Below are 22236 nucleotides of genomic sequence, written 5' to 3' on the forward strand. Positions count from 1 at the left end.
GTGAGCTACTTCCTGTCTGTGTCAGCAGACCCTGTAGGAGTCTCTGATTGGTCTGCAGTGAAAGTCCCAGGAGGAACCGGAGGAACAAGTCCAGGTGTCCATTTGGACTCTGTAAGGCCTGATCAACAGCTCTCTGGTGAAGAGACTTTGGTTTAGGGTCCTTAGAAAATAAAGACTTAGATGTTTTTATTTCTTCCATCAGGTTCAGACCATGATTTATGAAGGTCCGATGAACATGAAGAGCAGCCAGAAACTCCTGAACACTCAGATGGACGAAGCAGAACACCTTGTCCTGGTACAGCCCTCTCTCCTCTCTAAAGATCTGTGTGAACACTCCTGAGTACACTGAGGCTGCTCTGATATCGATGCCACACTCTGTCAGGTCTGATTCATAGAAGATCAGGTTTCCTTTCTGCAGCTGATCAAAAGCCAGTTTTCCCAGAGACTCAATCATCTTCCTGCTGTCTGGACTCCAGTGTGGATCTGTTTCAGCTCCTCCATCATACTTGACCTTCTTCACTTTGGTCTGAACCACCAGGAAGTGGATGTACATCTCAGTCAGGGTGCTGGGCAGCTCTCCTCCCTCTCTGGTCTCCAACACGTCCTCCAGAACCGTAGCAGTGATCCAGCAGAAGACTGGGATGTGGCACATGATGTGGAGGCTTCTCGATGTCTTCATGTGGGAGATGATCCTCCTGGCCTGCTCCTCATCTCTGAACCTCTTCCTGAAGTACTCCTCCTTCTGTGGGTCAGTGAACCCTCTGACCTCTGTCACCATGCCAACACACTCAGGAGGGATCTGATTGGCTGCTGCAGGTCGTGTGGTTATCCAGAGGCGAGCAGAGGGAAGCAGTTTCCCCCTGATGAGGTTTGTCAGCAGAACATCCACTGAGGTGGACTCTGTAGCATCAGTCAGGATCTCCTGGTTCTGGAAGTCCAGAAGAAGTCGACTCTCATCCAGACCATCAAAGATGAACAGAACCTGGAAGTGTTCAAAGCTGTGGATTTCTTTGGTTTCAGTAAAGAAGTGATGAACAAGGTCCACCAAGCTGAACATTTTCTCTTTCAGCACATTCAGCTCTCTGAAGGTGAATGGAAATATGAAGTGGATGTTCTGGTGGGCTTTGTCTTCAGCCCAGTCCAGAGTGAACTTCTGGGTTAAGACTGTTTTCCCAATGCCAGCCACTCCCTTTGTCATCACTGTTCTGATTGGTTGATCTCTTCCAGGTGGGACTTTAAAGATGTCTTCTTGTCTGATGGTTGTTTCTGGTCTGTGTGGTTTCCTGGATGCTGTTTCAATCTGTCTGACCTCATGTTCCTCATTGACCTCTCCAGTCCCTCCCTCTGTGATGTAGAGCTCTGTGTAGATCTGGTTCAGAAGGGTTGGACTTCCTGCTTTAGCGATCCCCTCAAACACACACTGGAACTTCTCCTTCAGACCAGATTTAAGTTGATGTTGACAAACTGCAGCAAGATGTTCTAAATTAACACAAAAAGTGAAATCAGGAAGGAAACCAAATGATTTTGTGAAGATGATGTGAATAAATGTGATTCCATCTCTTCAGACATCAGTAAATGTGTGATTTATCCATCAGGTTAAATCTTTGTAGAAATCATCTTACTGCTCTCCAGACGGTCAGCCAGCTCCTCCTGCTTCATCCTCCTCAGGAAGTTCAGAGTGATCTTCATCAGTGCCTCTCTGCTGCTCCTCCTCTGCTCTTCATCCTCACCTTCCAACACCTCCTCATCATCTCTCTGACTCTCTGAGCAGTCTGGGTCATCTGGACTCAGAACCTTCTGGATCTTCTTCAGCTCCTTCTTCACAAAAGTGACAATGTTGTCCTCCAGTAGCTGGAACAGAATAATATATGAAGGACACATCAGACTGAGATCATGGATCCAAACATCAGAACCATGTTGGACAGACTGACGGTCCACTGGTCCACAAAGTCCAGCATGGAGACGACTGAACAGAACCGATGGAAAAGTAGTTGTTGTACATGTACAGACCATAAATATGGAGTCCAGCTGGGTTTGATGCTGCCAGGCAGACGGACCTCTGGGAACCTCTGAGTTCTGCTGGTCCACTCTGTGGAGGAACCAGAACAATTAGGAAGGAAGGAAATATTCATCCAGCAGTTTTCACAGATGAAATCACCAAGAGCTTCACAGTAAAAGTCCTTAAAACAGAGAAACTGAGCATCAAATGAACACGATACAAATAAGTTAAAAAGAGGAAGATGAAATAAAAGGATGAAGACCAGAACCACCAGAACCTCCCAGTAGACATTTTAAAAAGTGGGTCTTGAACTGGGACTTCAAACTGTCCTCACTGTCAGCAGATCTGATGCTGGTGGGGACAGTGACCCAGAGCTTGGAGACAGTGGAGGTGAAGGTTCTGTCCACACAGGTCTTCAGGACAGTGTGTGGGACATCCAGCAGGTTCTGATGACTAGATCTGAGGTGGTGTGGACCTGGAGGAGGTCTGAGATATGTGGCTGTGTGTCCATGTAAGGTTCTGTCCTGGATGTGATGGTGAGTATTTTAAAATGGATCCTGTAGGTCCCTGGAAGCCAGTGAGCTCACATTATATCTGTCCACACAGAGACAATCAGAAGGTAAAGGTCCATGAAGGACATCTGGATGTGAGCAGAGAACCAGAGGATCCAGGTAGTTGGAGATGTTTAATGTTCCTGCTGATCCACTAAGAACCAGCAGAACCTCTGATGGTCCACTTCAGCTCAGCTTGGTTCCACCAACCACATGATGAAGCTTTCCTTCCCTGCTGAACTGTTCTCACAACGCACACAGGAACCAAGTCTTGATGGGTCAGACTGGCTCTACCAGCTATTTCCCAGCGGGTCGTGGAAATGTGATCCACTGTTAGTCTGACATGGAGCCAGGAAGCAGCAGAACCTCCTGATCAGCATCAACACTCCAGACATGAAGACATGAAGGTGTTTTCATCAGAACAGGGCAGCTGATTTCTGGAGATAACGGATCAAACCTCTGTCTGCAAATAGAACTGGAACATCTGAGAGCTCACTGGGAGGAACTGGGTTTCTGTTCTTGGCTCTTAAAGAAATGTAACGGGTCATTTCCAGAACCTCAGACCCCGACTGAGGAGACCGGTCCATACTAGGGCTGGTGATTGGCTAAAATATCACAACATGATTCCTTGCAGTGAAATCAGGATTGTATTAGTTTCCCAAAGTAACAATAAAGCTGTTGAAGAAAAATCTAGAGAAGCATTTAGACCAGAGCATTTCTGGACCCATTTTAATGAGTTGCTGCAGTTCTGCTAACTTGTCTGAAGCTCAACCGAAATGTAATAAATCCATTGAGATATTTAAGAGCTGAAGAACAGCTGCAGCTCTAAACTCCTGTGAGGGAACAACACCAAGTCTCTGGTTCTGATCCCAGTGATTGTTCCAGCTCCAGCTGAGAAGAACTGAAACTCTTCAGTCACTAAAACTGAGGAAGACTTTCAGATACGATGACAAAACGGTTCAGGAACAAAGAAAGAAAGTCCAGTTGGTTCCATGTTGGATTTGATTCAATCACTATGAATATGGGAGAGGGACCAAACAGTCCAGTTAGCTCATTAACATGTAACAGAACCAATCAGAGTGAGCTCCAGTCCAAACTAAATCTTTGACTTTAAGCAGAGAAAAGTGTTTAATGATGGCGACTAATCAATGAGGCCCAAAAGCAAACAGATCAGAGCTGTTAAACATGATGTAGCAGCATCCAGGACGCCTCCAACAACATCCATTCTTTCCACTTTCACTGCTGTGGTTCTGGAGAACATCCAACACACACCGCTTCACATATGAACATAGAAATGTGGGAAAAAGAGCTGAGCTCACGTTAAACACATGTTGGAATAAAAACATTTCAGACTGACTCAGTTTCCACAGTTACAGCAGTTAGATACAGCTCACCTCTCTGAGGATTCAGGTCCAGGAGATCTGAAGTCAATGATGGCATCCTTTGACCTGTTGCTCTTAAAGGACACACAGCTGGGTTCTGGTTCTGGTTGATGTTTATCTGTCAGCGTCTTAGGAATCCTGTCAGGAAAAAAAATATAATAGTTTAAGAGAGTTTTATTTTATTTTTAAATATGACTGAAAAAAATAAAGAGCTGTGAGACACAACAGAACCAGATGGTTCATAAACTTTGTGATGCCCACTGATGTGTGCCCACAATAGAAAAAAAAGGAGCATGCATTTCTTTAAATGTTCCTAGGTTATAATCAGTAGTTATTTTATTTGTTGTTAACAGGAGACGATGGGTGTAGTAACTGTGTTTCACCTGTAGATGGCGCATGGAGAATCTGAGCTGCCTGTTGCTCTGCTGTTTCTCATAAACTGAGAGAAAGTGGAGTAACACAGACTGCGTCTCCACTCCAGTGTGCTCATTTACAGTGTTGTATAGTAATGAAGTAAAAATACTTCACTACTGTACTTAAGTATATTTTGGAGTACTTTATACTTTTCTCGAGTATAACATTTTTTGATAACTTTTACTTTTACCTCACTACATTTCTGAACTTAATTGCATACTTTTACTCCAATACATTTTCAATGCTTGGTTTAGTTACTCGTTACAAAAGGAGAGAGAGAGACTCACGCACACAAGTGTTTTGACCCCACTTATTGATTGACTGCGACAAAGTCGGGACTTGCCTGGGCTTGTTCATCACCACCAACAGGATAAGAAGCTTGGTCCAGTGGTAAAGCAGGTTAAATTAACCTTGTGGTATAGGTAAAGCATCTAATAGCAGAGACTCCTAATTTTCTTAACTAAAGGATAACCTGCAGGTGTATCTATTAGCAGGTTTACCACTTCCTGTAGGTTAAATAAGCCTGCTTTGTCACTTAACCATGTTCTTAGTATACACCCCCTGGTCTAAATTTTGCCTGCACTTGGTTGTGTACAATTTTAAAGTGCACAGCACTGACCTTACTTGAACAAGGAAAACTGAAAGCTTACAAAATGGTTGTATTTTCTGTCTAAACTTCTGTCTAAAGTTTCTCCTGCACTTGGTTGTTTATATTATTTTAAGTGAATTTGACTTTCAAAGTTTACCAAAATCTAAAAAATGTCATTCAAACTGTATTTGCTTTGTTTTACGTTTTACTTATACTTTTTATCACATTATTTGAGTACATCTATTTTTACAGTAATTTTCATACTTAAGTACAAGACATTTCAGATACTTTAAGACTTTTACTCAAGTAACATTTCAGTCAGTGACTTGGACTTTTACCAAAGTCATATTTTGGAGAGGTACCTATACTTTTACTTGACTCTGAGATTTCAGTACTTTATACAACACTGCTCATTTACATGCTGTTTTTCAGGTGAGAATAAGCTCCAAGTTTATGTTAATAAAGTAGTTTTATCTATTATTTGGTACTGTTTGAGAAATGGTTAGAGAAATGCGTCAATGTGTGAAGGATATTGGGAGAGTTTTGTAGTGTTTCGGAGCCAGCAGCAGCTAAAGGAAGTAGCCAACATGCAATGATGCTAGTTGGCCAGCACACAGTAGCGCCGGATAATAGCGGGTTATGTAGGTGCAACCACTGAATTACTAACTGTAACCGCTGGTAAAGGAAATTGGCATATGTATATTCTATGGTATGTGAGTTATATTCTGTTATCAGGCTCCATGGTTTATTTGTGTTCTAAACACAGTGGTGAATGGTTAAACTGTGATTTAATGCATACATTTAATTAAAGTGGTTTGAATTTGAAAATAGTTATGCCAGTTTACAATAACTGTAAAATACTTGCCCATGAAACAAGTCACTGTGTGTGATTAAATGTGCACAAAAAGTGCAGTGAATTGAAGGTAAAGGTTACTTGAGGGGATTGTAACAAATGGATTATTTCTGTCTTAAAGAAAGCTAATGTTGATTTTATGTATGATGGAATATGTCTAATATGTACAGTAAATTACTGAACTATAAATGGAGCTGTATTGACAGTTAAAGGAGCTGGTTTGTTCAATAAAATAAGCTGAGAGAAATTGGAGTAACACAGACTGCGTCTCCAGTGTGCTCATTTACATGCTGTTTTTCAGCTACATCTGCTGCTGACGGGTTCAGAACCCTGGTACCCGTTACAACTTGATGTTCTAAATGGTTCCCATCAGAACCGGTCCTCCATAATGTTCCTGATCATTGATCCTCCAGAATAAAGTCCAGCCTTGTTTCAAGAGCAGAAACAGCAGTTCTCTTGGTTCCTGAGATCCTGGTACCATGGTCTTCTGGGCTGGTTGGGTCTCCATGTCATGTTGACCTCAGCAGAGGATCAGACAAAGAACGATCTGACACCTCCCTGGAGCCAGGCCTGCAGGGTGGGGGTCAGGAGGGGTTCAGAAGTGGGCATCTAATGTTCTAGCCCTGACTCCTTGAGCCTGGATGGACCCGGGTCCAAGAAGCTACAGAACCCCCTCCATGTGGGCCACCATCTGCAGGGAGGTCGGGTTCTATAGGAGTTGGGTAACAGGTGAGGACGGGGAGCTGGGTGTTATAATTCCTGGGATCTTGAACTCGATCTAGAGACAGGGAGGTTCATCTCACTGGTGGGTCAGGAACCAGAGTTGGTGGATGAAGTTAACTGGTACCAGTCAGATGTTTGGACTCACCTCCATGGACAGCTGGGGTTCTGGAAACAAACTCCTGCAGAGGGGCTGGACTTTCTCCTCCTCTAGGGTTACCCAGAGAGGATTCTGGTGGTCCATGGACCTTCAGTTGGCTTTGAAGAAGTTCTGTAAACTGATGGGTCCAAAAGGTTCAGAACGGTACATCCCCAGCTGGGTCTGGTTTGGGAGGGACTGCAGACCTGGACTTAGGATTTTGTTGAATAGTGGAAGAAGCACTCAAAGGATCTCCTCCATCTGGTCACCATGTCTTCCATGGAGGAGGAAGAGTCTGAGTGCTTGCAGGAAGGTGAGTCCATTACTTTGTTCGAGGTCAGTGAAGGAATTAAAAAGCTTCCTGTTGTCATGGTAACAGGAGTGGATCATCCTGTCTGCTCTCAGGCTTTAGCATCATTAAGGACCCTCTGCATCCTGCCAGAGAGCTGTTTGAACCTCTCCCTTCTGGGAGGAGCTATGGAGCGAATAAATGTGGGACATCACGCCACAATTAAAGCTTCTTTCCTCAAGCTGTGATGATTTTAAACATACAGACTCTATGATGAACAATAAAAGCACTTGTAACTCTTTGTTTTATTTTATTTATTAGGGTTTTAGTATTTGTCTAACATGTTTATGTGCCCCTCTCGTCGTATCAGATTGGGTAACTATGGTTTTCATCCCTCTGGCCGTTTAAATGTCAAATTGTGCACTTCAGCTACTTGCATCTCTATTCCAATGTTGATTTTTTAAACTGCAAACGGCAAATAAAGAGAAATCTGAATCATCCTGAGATGCTGAAAGCTCTGGACCCTGTGGAGCTGTGCTGGTCAGCACGCCTCCTTTCTTTATGTCCAGTTTAGAGATTTTTACACAAAATATTTACAGAGAACTGGCAACCGGTCACCAGGGCCCCATCAGAACGTAATTTTGACTTCAAAGTCATGTAGTTCCTACCGTAAACTTCTATTTTAAAAACTCTTGTTTCAACATGGCCGTCTAGGCCCTCCTCCTTTGATTGACTCTGTTGACCAACTGTGTTGATCCCCAGTTTCTCCAGAGCTAATGTTATTCACCATAGCTCATTTCTAAAACACTCCCTCCTCCTGGATTGATGTACGTTAGTCAGACCAGTCAGTTTAGACGATCATTGCGACATGTGGAGAGAAGTGTGAAGGCCACTTCTGTCCTGGGCTGCACTCTGGACTCAGTGGAGGAAGTGGCTGAGAGGAGGGTGTTGTCCAAGCTCACATCCATCATGGACAACACCTTCCACCCCCTGCACCAGACTGTAGAGGAGCTGAGCAGCTCCTTTAGTGCCAGACTTAGACCTCCTGTCTGTAAAAAGGAGCGCTACCACAGGTCATTCATTCCTGCTGCTATCAGATCTTACAATGCTGCACTGTAACTGTAACAACTAATGTGCAATAATCTAATTAATACACTGGGCTACAACCCGTGCAATAATCCTGAAGAAGTGACTTCTCTTGCTATCAACACCTGAACATATGTCAGTACACATGTATGTATGTATGTACAAATGTATGCACGTATGTATATGCCCATATATACGTGTAGGTACGTATGTATTTAGGCGTATAGGTATATGGATAGATAGATAGATAGATAGATAGATAGATAGATAGATAGATAGATAGATAGATAGATAGATAGATAGATAGATAGATAGATAGATAGATAGATAGATAGATAGATAGATAGATAGATAGATAGATAGATAGATAGATAGATAGATAGATAGATAGATAGATAGATAGATTTTTGGTATTCTTTTTGATCCACTGTATATATGAAGATTCACTGTATATAACTGAATGACCACACATTATGTGCATTTAGGAAAAACGTTCCTTGATAAATTATAAAGCACACTTTTATACAGACGAAGAAGAGGGAGAACCAAACCAGCATCTTTCTATAAGTAATTGCATTTAAGCAACCTCCTGAAGTAAGCCTTAGAAAGAAAAACTGCTATATGATGCCACAGCTTCCTTAAGCTCTGGCCTTTGAGTTACAGATTTTTATAAATCACTTTAAATGTAATGAAGCGGCTTTATAATTGGCGCTTCTTCACCTTTTGTTCAATGCTCAGTTGTAGTTTTAGAGTCTTCTCTGTCAAATAAAGAGCAAAAACCTTGCATAAATAAAAAAAATGCAGTGATGAGGAGCATATGGTCGATTTCTGATCTATGGCTTCATTAATGCCTCGACCTGCTGACCTGCCCATTATCAATATATATAATTATATTAATATATATAATATATTAATATTACATTGAAAATTAAAAGGCATCAGAAAACCATCGATAGATAGATAGATAGATAGATAGATAGATAGATAGATAGATAGATAGATAGATAGATAGATAGATAGATAGATAGATAGATAGATAGATAGATAGATAGATAGATAGATAGATAGATAGATAGATAGATAGATAGATAGATAGATAGATAGATAGATAGATAGATATAGACCACTATGAATGTAAATAAGACATCATATGCCCATTCCTATTTATTTTTGTATTTTTTGGTATTCTTTCTGATCCATTGTATATATGAAGATTCACTGTATATAACTGAATGCACCTTCCCTACTCTGCACCTTCTTGTATGAGCCGATGCGACGAGTGAATTTCTCCATTGTGAGATCAATAAAGACTATCTTATCTTATCTTATAACCAGTGAAATTACCGTCATGATGATGTATCACTTGTGGAGCAGGACATTTAAAGCTCCATAGCAACAGCATGTGTAAAGATCATTGGATTACTGCACTCTCTGTGCCCATTGGATTACTGCATTCTTGTGTGTAAAAGCCAGCTTTTAATTGTTAGACGTACATTTTCACCAGAAACAAGAAACTGAGCAAAACAACGGACAATTTTATGTGTGTTCCAACTACAATAACTAAAAACTGGTTACCAGAAAACCACACTAGACTTTGTTTAAAACTACAAAGTGTTATCTTTACAGAGACACCAAACCTTTGCCTCTTCTCCAAAGGGTTCAGGAGCAGCGTCTAATTTAATTTGGGTATATTTTGTTAGGAATTGTTGGAACTTTGGGGGAGCCAGTTAAGATGTTGTGGATTATCTTATTAGTGTGTATTTTTCTTTATGTTTAAATCAATAATTTATCAGTTATTTTAGGGGAAAGTTCAATAATAAAGTTTTTCTGGGAAAGGTTCATTGTCAAGAAAATTTACTGAATTCCAAGTGGAATAAACTGTTAATTTTTTTAAACGCCATAAGAATAATTTAAATATTTACTTCAATATGAAGAAAAATAATCATGATTAGATTTTTGTATTATAATAAAGAAGCCTTAGGTTCAGGGACTTTTAGTGGTGCATAGGAACAGAACAGGGTTCTACCGAACAGTTGGATTTGATTCAATCACTATGAATATGGGACAGGGACTAAACAGCAGTGTTGTTTAAAGTACTGAAATCTCAGAGTCAAGTAAAAGTATAAGTACTTCTCCAAAATATGACTTTGATAAAAGTCCAAGTCACTGACTGAAATGTTACTTGAGTAAAAGTCTTAAAGTATCTGAAATGTCTTGTACTTAAGTATGAAAATTACTGTAAAAATAGATGTACTCAAGTAATGTAATAAAAAGTACAAGTAAAAAATAAAACAAAGCAAATGCAGTTTGAATGACATTTTTAGATTTTGGTAAACTTTGAAAGTCAAATTCACTTGAAATAATATAAACAACCAAGTGCAGGAGAAATTTAGACCAAGTTTAGACAGAAAATACAACCTTTTTGTAAGCTTTCAGTTTTCCTTCTTCAAGTAAGGTCAGTGTCAGAACACACTTTAAAATTGTACACAACCAAGTGCAGGCAAAATTTAGACCAGGGGGTGTATACTAAGAACATGGTTAAGTGATAAAGCAGGCTTATTTAACCTACAGGAAGTGGTAAACCTGCTAATAGATACACCTGCAGGTTATCCTTTAGTTAAGAAAATTAGGAGTCTCTGCTATTAGATGCTCTACCTATACGAGTCTCTCTCTCTCCTTTTGTAACGAGTAACTAAACCAAGCATTGAAAATGTATTGGAGTAAAAGTATGCAATTAAGTTCAGAAATATAGTGAAGTAAAAGTAAAAGTTATCAAAAAATGTTACACTCGAGAAAAGTATAAAGTACTCCAAAATATACTTAAGTACGGTAGTGAAGTATTTTTACTTCATTACTATACAACACTGCTAAACAGTCCAGTTAGCTCATTAACATGGAACAGAACCAATCAGAGTGAGCTCCAGTCCAAACTAAATCTTTGACTTTAAGCAGAGAAAAGTGTTTAATGATGGCGACTAATCAATGAGGCCCAAAAGCAAACAGATCAGAGCTGTTAAACATGATGTAGCAGCATCCAGGACGCCTCCAACAACATCCATTCTTTCCACTTTCACTGCTGTGGTTCTGGAGAACATCCAACACACACCGCTTCACATATGAACATAGAAATGTGGGAAAAAGAGCTGAGCTCACGTTAAACACATGTTGGAATAAACATTTCAGACTGACTCAGTTTCCACAGTTACAGCAGTTAGATACAGCTCACCTCTCTGAGGATGCAGGTCCTGAAGATTTGAAGTTAATGAAGTCATCCTTTGACCAGTCGCTCTTAAAGGACACACAGCTGGGTTCTGGTTCTGGTTGAGGTTTACATCTCAGTCTCTCAAGCATTCTGTAAGAAGAAAACTTATTTTTAACACATACACATAACTTATTTTAACACCTCCATAGAGGGACCAGCTGGTTCTGTTGGTCTTAATCGTATTTAGACAGAAACTAAATGTAAAGATTCTTCCATAAATGTCTGATCAGCCGTCCTTCTTTCTAGGATGAATAATGTTGAACACATGTTGGTCATCAAGATCCAGGAAACGTTCTGGAAGTTGGTGAGTTTTTCCAGATGTGTCCTGCTGGAACCCAGAGCTCTAAGCAACAGGCTGGTGTCACTCAGCTGGTTGTGCAACACTGACTTGCTGTTTGTCAGAACCCACTGGTACCATGCTGAGCTGCTCTGTTCAGTCTGGATGAAGCAGCAAAGAGGAACAGCAGCAGCTTCAGGACCACTTGGTCTCTTCTGGCCTGATATAGTGAGAACGCTGTGTGAAAAGGGCTCTGGACACTTAGAGATGCTGATCTCACCTCTGAGCGTGGCTCTGGCTCTCAGCTTCCCCACACAGAGTGGTTTTAGAGGGAGGGACTCCCTCCTCTCTGTCCTCACACTGATCCATGCTGCTGAATTCACATCCACATCAGCTCACACACACTTTCTACCTTCACCTGCAGAGGAAACACAAATCATTCATCTGCACATCAACTCTGATCATCCTTTACATCATTAGTGCTGGAAAAAGATCAGCTGCTCCTCCTCTGATTGGCTCTTCTTCTCTGCTTCATATCAGTGTCAGTTGAATGCAGTCAGACAGCAGTGAGAGGCAGAGGAAGCTGCCATCAGCTGCTGTACTTCTACTATCAGTCCACTAGATGGAGCCATGGAGCAACATTTCATCCACTGACACTGATTCACTCTGACTGGAAGCTTCAGTCCGTCACATTGACTCAGTTCAACACATGAAACCATTTCAGCTGATGGTTTATGCAGCAGAGGATCATCAGAGCTCAAAGCATCAGATTCTTTATTCATGGGTAGTTTTCAGAGGATTTTGGAGATGGAACTACAAACAGACATTGCTGTGCAAATTATCAGATATCCAAGTCATCTCAACAGCAAAAGTTTAAATCAGAAAAGCTTTGGACACCAAAGAGTCTTTATCAGTTCTGGTGTTTAAAGGACATGGAGGTGCATCCTAGGCATATTCTCGTTCAGATGCAAATCAGTGACTAGTTCGTTAGAAGTTGTTGCTTGGTTGAGTGGAGGACTTGGTCACCTGAATGATGATAAATTGCTGATGTAATCTCTCTGGAACGTGTTGGAGGACTGAGCTGTAAACACGGGGGAGCTGGAAGCTCAATCCTCTCTTCTGTTTAGTGACGGCGTTTTCTCTTCTCACCAAGATGGATTCTTTTCACCCCTCCTTCTCACCATCTGTCCAACATCTGGACATCATTGTTGTCTAAAAAATGCTCTTTGTTGGTGAGGACTGCTGAATCTGGCCCTGAGCTGCTGACCCTCCTGTGTTGCTCCATGCGTTTGTGTAGCTGTTGTTTAGTTTCTCTGATGTAGGAGTCTGAGCCGTCATCACTGCATTGGACCGCAGACACAACGCCGCTCAGCTGTCTGAACCAGAGAGCTGGTGGAGTTCCCTTCTCTCCACCTCCTCCATGGACACAGACATGTTCTTTTGGTAAAAGCTGGCTCTGTACCTGAAATATGTGGTTTAGAGACAGAGGTCCACAAAGTCACTGATCTGGTTTGGTGTTAATTGGTTCTGTCTTTTAGTGAATCATCATGTTCCATCATGTCCTGACAGGTTCACTGCCTCTGATGTAGGAATGCAGGTGAACAGAGAGGTGACATCAAAGGAAACAATGGTTTCCTCTGGTTCCAGTCTCAGGTGTTAGACTTTGGGAATGAAGTCTGACTCAGAATGTGCCTATAGGAGGATGGGCCTCCATGTGGGTAAAAACAGCAGCACAGCAACTGCAGGTTGTTCAGGTGTGAGCCACCAGAATTTACAACGACTCCTGGATAGATGTAGAAATGTTTTCAGAAAGAACTGAACCAAAGTCTGGTTTCCTCTGATTAAAGCCTGTTTGCTGTTACAAACACATGTTAGATGTCAGCAGCTGGGAGGAGTTTAATAAAGAAGATTAAACTATTTGTTCTCATTTTATCACATTGGAAGTCAGACAAACTAAATCAAATGTAAAATATGAATACAGAAATCTGTTGACAACAAACTAAAGGAAGACGTTGAAGGACCCCAGTGATTCCAGTTTGACTTGAAAAACCGAAGCAGCTGCAGAACCACAGATGACGGTTTAGAACCAGGAAATAAAAATGTTTTTGTTGGGTGTAGTTCGTTGCTGCAGTGGATAGCGACACGATTTATATATGGGGGCCGACCAAGGTTCAACTCTGACCTCTGGTCCTTTGCTGCATGTCTCTCCCCCTTTTTGTCAGCCCACTAAACGAAAAAAACAACCTACTTGTGCCGTAAAAACATATATATTCTGTTCTGTTTGAAAAAAATAATCTAAACAAGGAACATTACTTTTGATTCTAGCACTTAGATAATTCAGATTAAGACAAATTAAACACCATTTCTCATAGATTAGTCTCCAGACATCAGAGAGCAGAAACAAAGAGGAAAGTTCCTCAAGACAAAGTTCTGGTAGGAAACAAAGCAAACTTACAGTTTGTTCAGACGGTCCAAAGTGCTGAAGAACAAGATGTGAACCACTGAGACACAGGTGAGCTGCTACCTGGAAGGAGGCGGAGCTTCAGCTGTGATGGAGGCAGGACAGGTAGGTTAGTGGGAGGAGTTCAGATCTGACTGCCTTCTGGTTCTCAGACTCATCTCTGCTGTTCTGCTGAAGAACCTGGTGCTACCTAGAAAGCAGGTGATGTAAAAACTCAGTTTAACTGTCTGCTAACAGTGAATTCAGAGAAACTCTGGTTCTTTTCTCCAGAAAGAGGGACCAGTCTGACTCTGAGGAACAGACTGAGAAGACAAGCTGCTTCCTGCAGGATCTCCATGAGAAACTCTGACGTTCTTCTGCTCAGCCTAGAACATCAGTCTGAATGTGTTCCTCACTATTAAACCACATTCTTTGCTTCACTGTTGGACATTTTTCTGACCCACATGTGATGAGCTATTATCCCCACATGTAGTCACTGTGCTGGAATAATGTTAACCTGAATTATTTTAATCTGTGTTATGATTCATAAACACATAATCATGAATAAGTTCCATGTTTCTGCCTTGTTCTTGTTCTCAGATGTCCTGAAGGTTCCTCATCAGTGATGCAGAAAACTTCATGTCTACAGAGTGTTGATCAGTCAGAGAAATGATTGAAGTGAAACAGATCTTACCATCATGATGTGAGTTTGTGGAGTTAAAACCAGCGAGGCAGTTCTATTTCTCTGATCTCAGCAATAAAAACACTAATAATAGCAGAACTTTGTTTGCTATTGTTGACAGGCTGACCAACAGCTCACCAATCATCCCTCCTGATGGAGACCAGCACCATCTATCTCCACCTCTGAGAACCTGCTGATGTCTCCTGAGCCTCCACAATCATTACAGCATCTAAATGACTTTAACAAACTGAATTATGTCTTCTTGACAGAAACACATCAGAAGAGAAAATCCACAACTTGCTGCCTGGATTTGTTCCCTCTGAGTTTCTAAAAGCAGTTTTTAGCTGTGATGCTCCTGAAATATTACAGATAATAAATACTTCCCTCCAGTTAGTTTGTTTTCTAAAGGCTGAAAACTGCAGAGATCAAACCTCTGTTAGAGAAACCAACTCTAGATCCATGGAGAATAAGTCCCTACAGGATCAGAACTAATCCACTGGTTCTGGAAAAGATCATTGAAAATGGTTCTGATGAACAAATGTATGACTTTCTGATGAAATGAATCTCTTCAGTGATTTCTAGTCAGGCTTCAGACCACAGCACAGAGACTGCACTGCTAAACGTTTACAATGATGCTCATCTTGACTGGAATGGCTCCAGAACTCCTCTGTTGGTTCTACTGGATCTCAGTTCTGCTGAACACAGTTCATCACAACATGTTGATGATCCAACTAGAACACTGGCTGGATTATCTGGTTCTGGGCTAAACTGGTTCACACCATATTTGGCAGACATGGATGACTTTGTGTCATTTGGTAAATAAATATAAATCTGGACCAACAAAAATTAAACGTGGGGTTCCTCAAGGATCCATTTTCAGCCACTATTATTTCTCCTCCATCTGATGCCAACAGGTCAGATTCTAGAGTTCTCCAGCATCTCCTAACATCCATGCTGACTACATGTGACTTGTAATCTCCATGTTGCTGCTGAGCCTGGCTCACTGCACTCACTGAGTCAGTGTGTCCATAATATCAATGAGCGCATCAGTCACAATATGCTACAGCTTCATGCAGACAGAAAACATCATTTTTAGTCCAGAACTGTGAGGATCTAGATCAGTGGTCAGCTAGACTCTATGAAACATGAAGCTTTGACCACATTTCTGTTATTTTAGTCTCTCTGCACTGGCTGCCTGAACATTTTAGGATTCATTTTAAAATGCTTTTATCTGCTTCTAAAGCTCTAAATGGCCTTGCCACACATTAGCTGTCTGAACTAGTACATCCTGCACATCCTCTGTTCCCTCAGGTCACTGATCAGCTGATCCTGAGTCAGCCAAAGATGAAGCTTAAGCTCAGGGTGACTGAGCTTTAGCTGCAGCAGATCTAGAATTATGAACCAACCTTCCCTTGGACACCAGACAGTTCTCCTCCCTGTGTTTCACATTCATTTAGAAAACCATCTATTCTCATTGACCTCTGACACCATCAGAGACATTAAACTGTTCTGATTATCATTAATAACATTTTGATTCTCTTTCCTTTTACTTCATTTATTACAGATTTTATGATTGTTGTATCATTTTAGCATAGGGCTGTTTATTTATTATATACCATTGGTTTTAATTTGCTTACTTTATTTATAAAAACACATTAAAACAATCAAAGCTGCTTATGTCAAAAGAAAAACAGTTAAAACAATAGAATCAACATTTTTAACTGTAAAAACCAGAAGTCTCATGTTGTGTTTTAGGCCAAAGAGTAAAATGTGTTCAAGTTTTAAAGTTTAATGTCTTGTCATGTTATCATATGGCTGCTGTTTATTCATATAGAGTAATTTGGTTCTGTGGTGCTGAAAGTGCTCTATAAATAAAGCTGGGATGGTACTGGGTCTAAAAACTGGAGAACAGAACATAAAGCTGGCTGTAGTTTTAGTCTTGGATCTAAATGTTCCACATTACTTCTGACATGATGGAGCGAGTCTGTTGAAGCTAGATGCCTTTCTCAGGGTAGGGCTGCATGTGAACGCTGCTACTTTCTGCTACATCACGTTGGCTCCATGCACGGCTCTGCTCAAAGCAGCAAAACAGGAACTATTTCTCTGGAAGTTCATGTTTCTAGTTCTGTTCAGTGTAGTTCTAGAGCTCAGAAACACTTTCTACCTTCACCTGCAGAGGAAACACAAATCATTCATCTGCACATCAGCTCTGATCCTCTGATGACGTCACAGCTCACCTGGTTTGTAGTTTTCCTTTCAGACTAAAACAGTCAGCAGAGCGTCTGCAGTGATATCAGAGGCAGGTTGATAAAGTCTTGATGAGAAAGGAGAGAAGTTGTGCTGAAAATGTTTCCTGATGGCGTCCTGAGGAGAAATGAGCCCAGAGAACAGAGCTGCTGGTTGCTTCCTGCTGCAGGAACTGCTCAGACTGGTCTGGCTGAGTGGGAGTCAGAGGAAAGTTCACCTGCTGACGTCTGAAGACATGAAGCCTTCTCATGACTCCCAGTGTGAACACAAACACTCTGCTGCTGTTTAAATGGCTTCATTGTTGTTCTGCTGATCCAGCTTCTGTTCAGCTCTGATGGAACCACAACCTGCTTTAACTGGGAACCAACTGGACTCTTCATTGCTGGAGATTTGTCTCCTTCTGCTGGTGAAAAGATAAACTGCATGATGTCTGATTATTAAACCCATTTGCTGCGTTTTTAAATGATCCAAACATGTCAGTGATGGTAAAAAGTGAGCAGAACCACAGTCAGTTCTAAGCTTTCATTTATCAGGACATGAATAAAAGATCATCTGTTCCTCAGCAGCTCTTAAAATGAGGGAAATACAACAGCAGCACAGATTCCATTGGGTCATTATTTAGTGAACAGAACCAGAAGCAGAACCCTGAAGCAGTGAGTGAAAAACTAAGTCCATCCTTTCTGCTTCCACAGCAGGTCAGAGGCTCAGTAGCTGCAAGGAGCTGCTGATCACATGACAATCTGCACTTTAACCATTTTTAGCCCTTTAACACTAAACAACAATTAGTTGATGCTTTGGTGGAATTATGGCATCAAAACAGAAACAGAAAAACAAGATAAAAAACAAGAATACACTAAAAACACAAACTAACACCAAATAATGATAAAAATCCATCAAAGTAACAAAGTAAACTGTAGTCCTTAATATCAGCACACTGCTGCTGCTAAAATGAGCCGTTGTTCTAATGCAGATTATTACTAGAGCTCCTAGAGAATTATTTCTCCTTATTTTAGTGCTGCTGAGCAGAGCGTCGACAGTCTCTGGTTAAAATCAGCATCAGCTGAGGATGTTCTGAAGATCCAGGTTGAAACCCTGATTTCATTTCAAACCATCAAAGTGAATTTAAAGTCAGAGTCAGAGAAAAGAGCAGAGAGGAGGCAGCTTGGTCCAAACTCCTTCTTTCCACCTGCAGCTGTTTTCCAGCTGTTCTCCACAGGTGGAGGCTGGATGTTTGGGAGGAGAGAAGCGGCACATTAAAGCTCCAGATGTTCACAGCTGGATTCTTCCCACAGCAGCTGAAACAATTGCACAGATGAAATGATTGAGTCCTGAAAAATGGGATGTTTGGATGTGATCAGGTCTGCAGATGCCACTGACTGGGATTTGTGAAGAAAATGTCTCTCAGAGCTGTGAAGAGCTGTGCTTCTTTAGAGGGAAAGCTCTGAAATCTTCACTCCTCCCATCCAGTGGTGTTCAGGTGGGCTCAATGGAGCGCACCCAGCAGGACTTGATCTGAATCAACTCCATTTGATTTCTAAGCACAAAGAAAAAGCCTCTAACAGTTCTGTGTGTATTGATGGAAAATGGCTTTTAGTAAAAAGCTCCAAGTGTGGATCAGATTTCTGAGCTTCAGCAGCAACCAGAACTGTTGCTTAAAGCTGAAGTTAGAAGTCAGAGAAAAGCTGCAAAAGAAAATCAAAGCAGCGACTCAGACGTTCTTTCCTTCCATGAAGCTCATTGATTGTTGGCAACACATCACACACAGCACAGTAGAAACATGAAGCTTCTGCTTTTAAAAGCAACTCATGGCTTTCATCTTTTCAGCTTTTAGTGCAACACAAACATCTGGACTAAAACTGATGTGAGAGCAGCTTCTGGTTCCTGAACAACGGCTCTGGAACGTTGATTTCTGCACTTTTCCAGCATCTGGAACATTCCAGCTCCACAGTTCGCATGTTAGCTTGCTGTCAATGTTGCTAGTAAACCTTTAGGACGTGTTCAGTGGACAATTTGGATTCAGCTTGACAGGAGAACACCTCCAGATGTTACTCAACACATTTCATTAAGATATGATGTGGAATTTCACATTTAAAGCTCATCAACATGTGACTTTACAATTCTATTGATCAAAACTGCTGAGGTTTACATTGCCACACTATGTACATACTAATTACACAGAAAATAAAACAAGGTCCAGAAAAAGCTGAACTAGAAACAGGTAAGTATAAAATGTTGAAATGATGAAGAACATTTCCATAGTTTGCTGCCACAGAACTTTGGTTCCAACAACACAATAGACGGTTCCAGCTGGATTCCCTCAGAGCTTTCAGGACATCTTCTTGTCAGCCTAGGCACGGCTCATGGAACCATCTGCCACACGTGTCCCTGGATCTGCACAACAACTTACACAATATACACATTAGGGGACAAGGAGGTGGCTTTTGCTGGCTTTATACTATCTTTTCATCGTCACATTTGGTTATTGAACAACTACAGAACGGGTCAAGCTATGTTCCAGAAAATGAGTTTTTATCAAATCAATAAATGATTAAAATGTGGGAGTCAGCCCCAGGTAAGATGGCCGCCACATCAGCTCAAATACTGGGAAGCTTAATGAAATGAACTCAAAGAATTTCACATGTATTGTTTTGTAGATTTCTGTGGAGGTAAATGTTCTTCATCCAAACACTGACTTCTACAGCCAATCACTTTACTACCTTTGGAACACAGAGAAATGACTTTTAAAAGTCACAGCTGCTTCTTTGATGAAGTTATCTCAGTAATATGTTCATAGGAAACTCTCCTGAAGTAATCCCTGGGGATTTTCCCTCACCACATCATCATTATCATCATTATCTTTTTACAGTGTATTCTAAATACTGATATATCTATAACAATGGCACATAAAACATGTGAACACAAATCGCTTCATTTCACATATTCCACTAAAACAGTACATCCAATAACATCCAATTAAAGGTAATATTATTATTTTTTCATGTTGAAACCCTTGATGATCTGCTTTCCCTCAATGACTGTTAGACCTGTATTTTTACTTTATGCTCTAAAACTAAGTCAGTTCACAGATTCACAACGTTCTGAATAAGCATTGTTACTGAGCTACAGGTATACAAATGACTAAATAATTACAAATGCTAATGCGAGTGAGCAATCAGGCCTTCATCTGACTTAGTAGCTGACTAAGCTGGCATTTAGTTACCTGCAGACAATCTGAAAGCCGTCTACTGTTTTCATGTTGCAGATCCTGCTGAGGATTAGCTGAATATAGCATGATCACACGTCCATTATGACACCATGAAATGCTCCACATACTGAGGATTCAGTTACTAAAGGGCAGAAAATCAGCAGCAAACAATACATTTACTCAGCCAGTTTGTAACTGGAGGCTCTGGCTGCTTTTACCATAGAACACAAGGAGCAGTTGTTCCATGAATCAAAGTCTACAATGGCAGAAAATAGGTAACATCACCTTTATGGTTCCATGTGTTCCATCCACTAAGATCAGCTCCATGTTCAGAGGTCACACTACCACATCTTCATAGAAAACAAGCTTCCATCCTTTTCTTTTGCTGCTATGTGTTAAACTACAGGATCATTGTTATCTGTCAACATCCAGATCATATTTATAATGAAGCAATGCAGTTTGCAGACAATCCCAATGAAGTGTGACAGAGTTTGTGAAAACCAAATGATCTGCTGAAGCTAGATGTGGCCAGCAAGGCAACAGGGATGCAGCTACGCTGTTTTTCTCTGCCCACATCATCCAACCTATTGCTGGGACATTTACAGTAAAGCTTAACACTTCAGGGCCAACCTAAAAACCTGCCTTTGTTACACATGCACAGAATCTTTATTACTACATAGAGACCAACATTTTAAGCTCTGCTCATTTTGAAGAAGATTCTTGACATTCTTTGGAAGAGTTAAATGTGACAGTGATGTGTGTTTGAAATGTGAAATAAATGCAGTTTATGTAAATAGTAAATGGTTTCATATTTATGAAGGTGTGCTGTGAATCCTTGAATAAATAGCTTTTTACCTCTTGGTGCACCTTTTAAATTCTTTTTTGTCTGGGCCATCTTTTCAACTACCTTAGTGATTTCAACCAGATGTTGACAGTGAACACCTCATGCGTATACGGAGCTCTAGAATGATTCCAGTTGCTTTATGTCGTTGCCGTTGCTCTCTCTAGCTGCCCTTTTGTCTTCTAATGCTCCAGTTTAGTTCAACTCTGGCTAGATTTCACCGTGTTAACTCCAAACTTGTTGCAGTCCGCCCTCATCATTCTTCCTTCAGCCAAGATGCGGCTGACACTCATGTTTATATATATTCAAATATTTTTATTGGATTTTGAATTCTTCACATAAAATAACAGCCAAACAATAACCCCAATATTAACAACAAACTCCAATAACATTGGCAAAAATAAAAATAAAAGTAAAAATAAATAAATAAATAACAAAATAAATAAATAATAATATATCGACATGTTACAGTAGGGTTACAGAGTCTATGACTTAATTATGTTCCAGTGTTTCCAGCAGGGAATTGTAAGTGAAAATAATTTAGAAACGGCTGCCAGACCTTATAGAATCTCCGGGTTGATCCCCTGATCTTGTGCTTGATTTTCTCGAGTTTTAAATGAGCCATTACATCCTCGACCCAGCGTCTATATGTGGGAGGCCTCTCTGACTTCCAATTACACAGAATGAGACGTCTGGCCAATAGGGATGAAAATGCAATGGCATCTGATTGTGGACCAGATATCACCATCTCAGCGGGGGCCACACCAAATATGGCAATTTCAGGGGCAGGGCTTATCTCTCTGTCACAAATGTAAGAAAATGTGTCAAAAATTAAAGACCAGAACTGTCTCAGCTTTGGGCATGCCCAGAACATATGGTGGAGGGTAGCTGTAGCCTGACAGCATCGAGAGCAGGTCGGATCGACATCTGGATAAATCCTCGCCAGCCTGCTCCTAGATAAATGAAGCCTATGTAGCACCTTAAACTGGAGCAAACCATGTCTGATACAAATCGAAGTTGAATGTATTCTCTTGATTGCGCTTTGCCAGGAGACATCTGACAACCCAAATCCCAACTCCTCCTCCCACTGTGTCTTAACATGATTAATAGATGGCGAAGCGATCCTCTGGATATCCTCATATATTCTGCTCACTCCTCTTTGTTTTAGAACCTCTTCCAACCACTTGTCTACCCAGTCATTTGGTGGGAGTAACGGAAAGGAAGGAAAATGTTTCCGAATAAAGACGCGCACCTGTTGAT

At 41.0% G+C, this 22236-nt stretch overlaps 2 long non-coding RNA genes across 2 annotated transcripts; one reads left to right on the top strand and one right to left on the bottom strand.

Annotated features, from left to right (window-relative positions):
* The first annotated feature begins 240 nt into the window (after nt 1–240).
* On the top strand, nt 241–16078 carry LOC118558220. Its single transcript, XR_004928233.1, has 3 exons — nt 241–295; nt 14602–14704; nt 14805–16078. It is a non-coding gene; the product is annotated as an uncharacterized LOC118558220 (long non-coding RNA).
* LOC118558224 lies at nt 2052–11879 on the bottom strand. The gene is made up of 4 exons (XR_004928238.1): nt 11842–11879; nt 11249–11374; nt 3945–4070; nt 2052–2089 (listed from the first exon to the last, which is right to left on the bottom strand). It is a non-coding gene; the product is annotated as an uncharacterized LOC118558224 (long non-coding RNA).
* Nucleotides 16079–22236: the final 6158 nt, after the last annotated feature.

Source organism: Fundulus heteroclitus, unplaced genomic scaffold (genome assembly GCF_011125445.2).
Source record: "Fundulus heteroclitus isolate FHET01 unplaced genomic scaffold, MU-UCD_Fhet_4.1 scaffold_111, whole genome shotgun sequence".
Classification (NCBI taxonomy): domain Eukaryota; kingdom Metazoa; phylum Chordata; class Actinopteri; order Cyprinodontiformes; family Fundulidae; genus Fundulus; species Fundulus heteroclitus.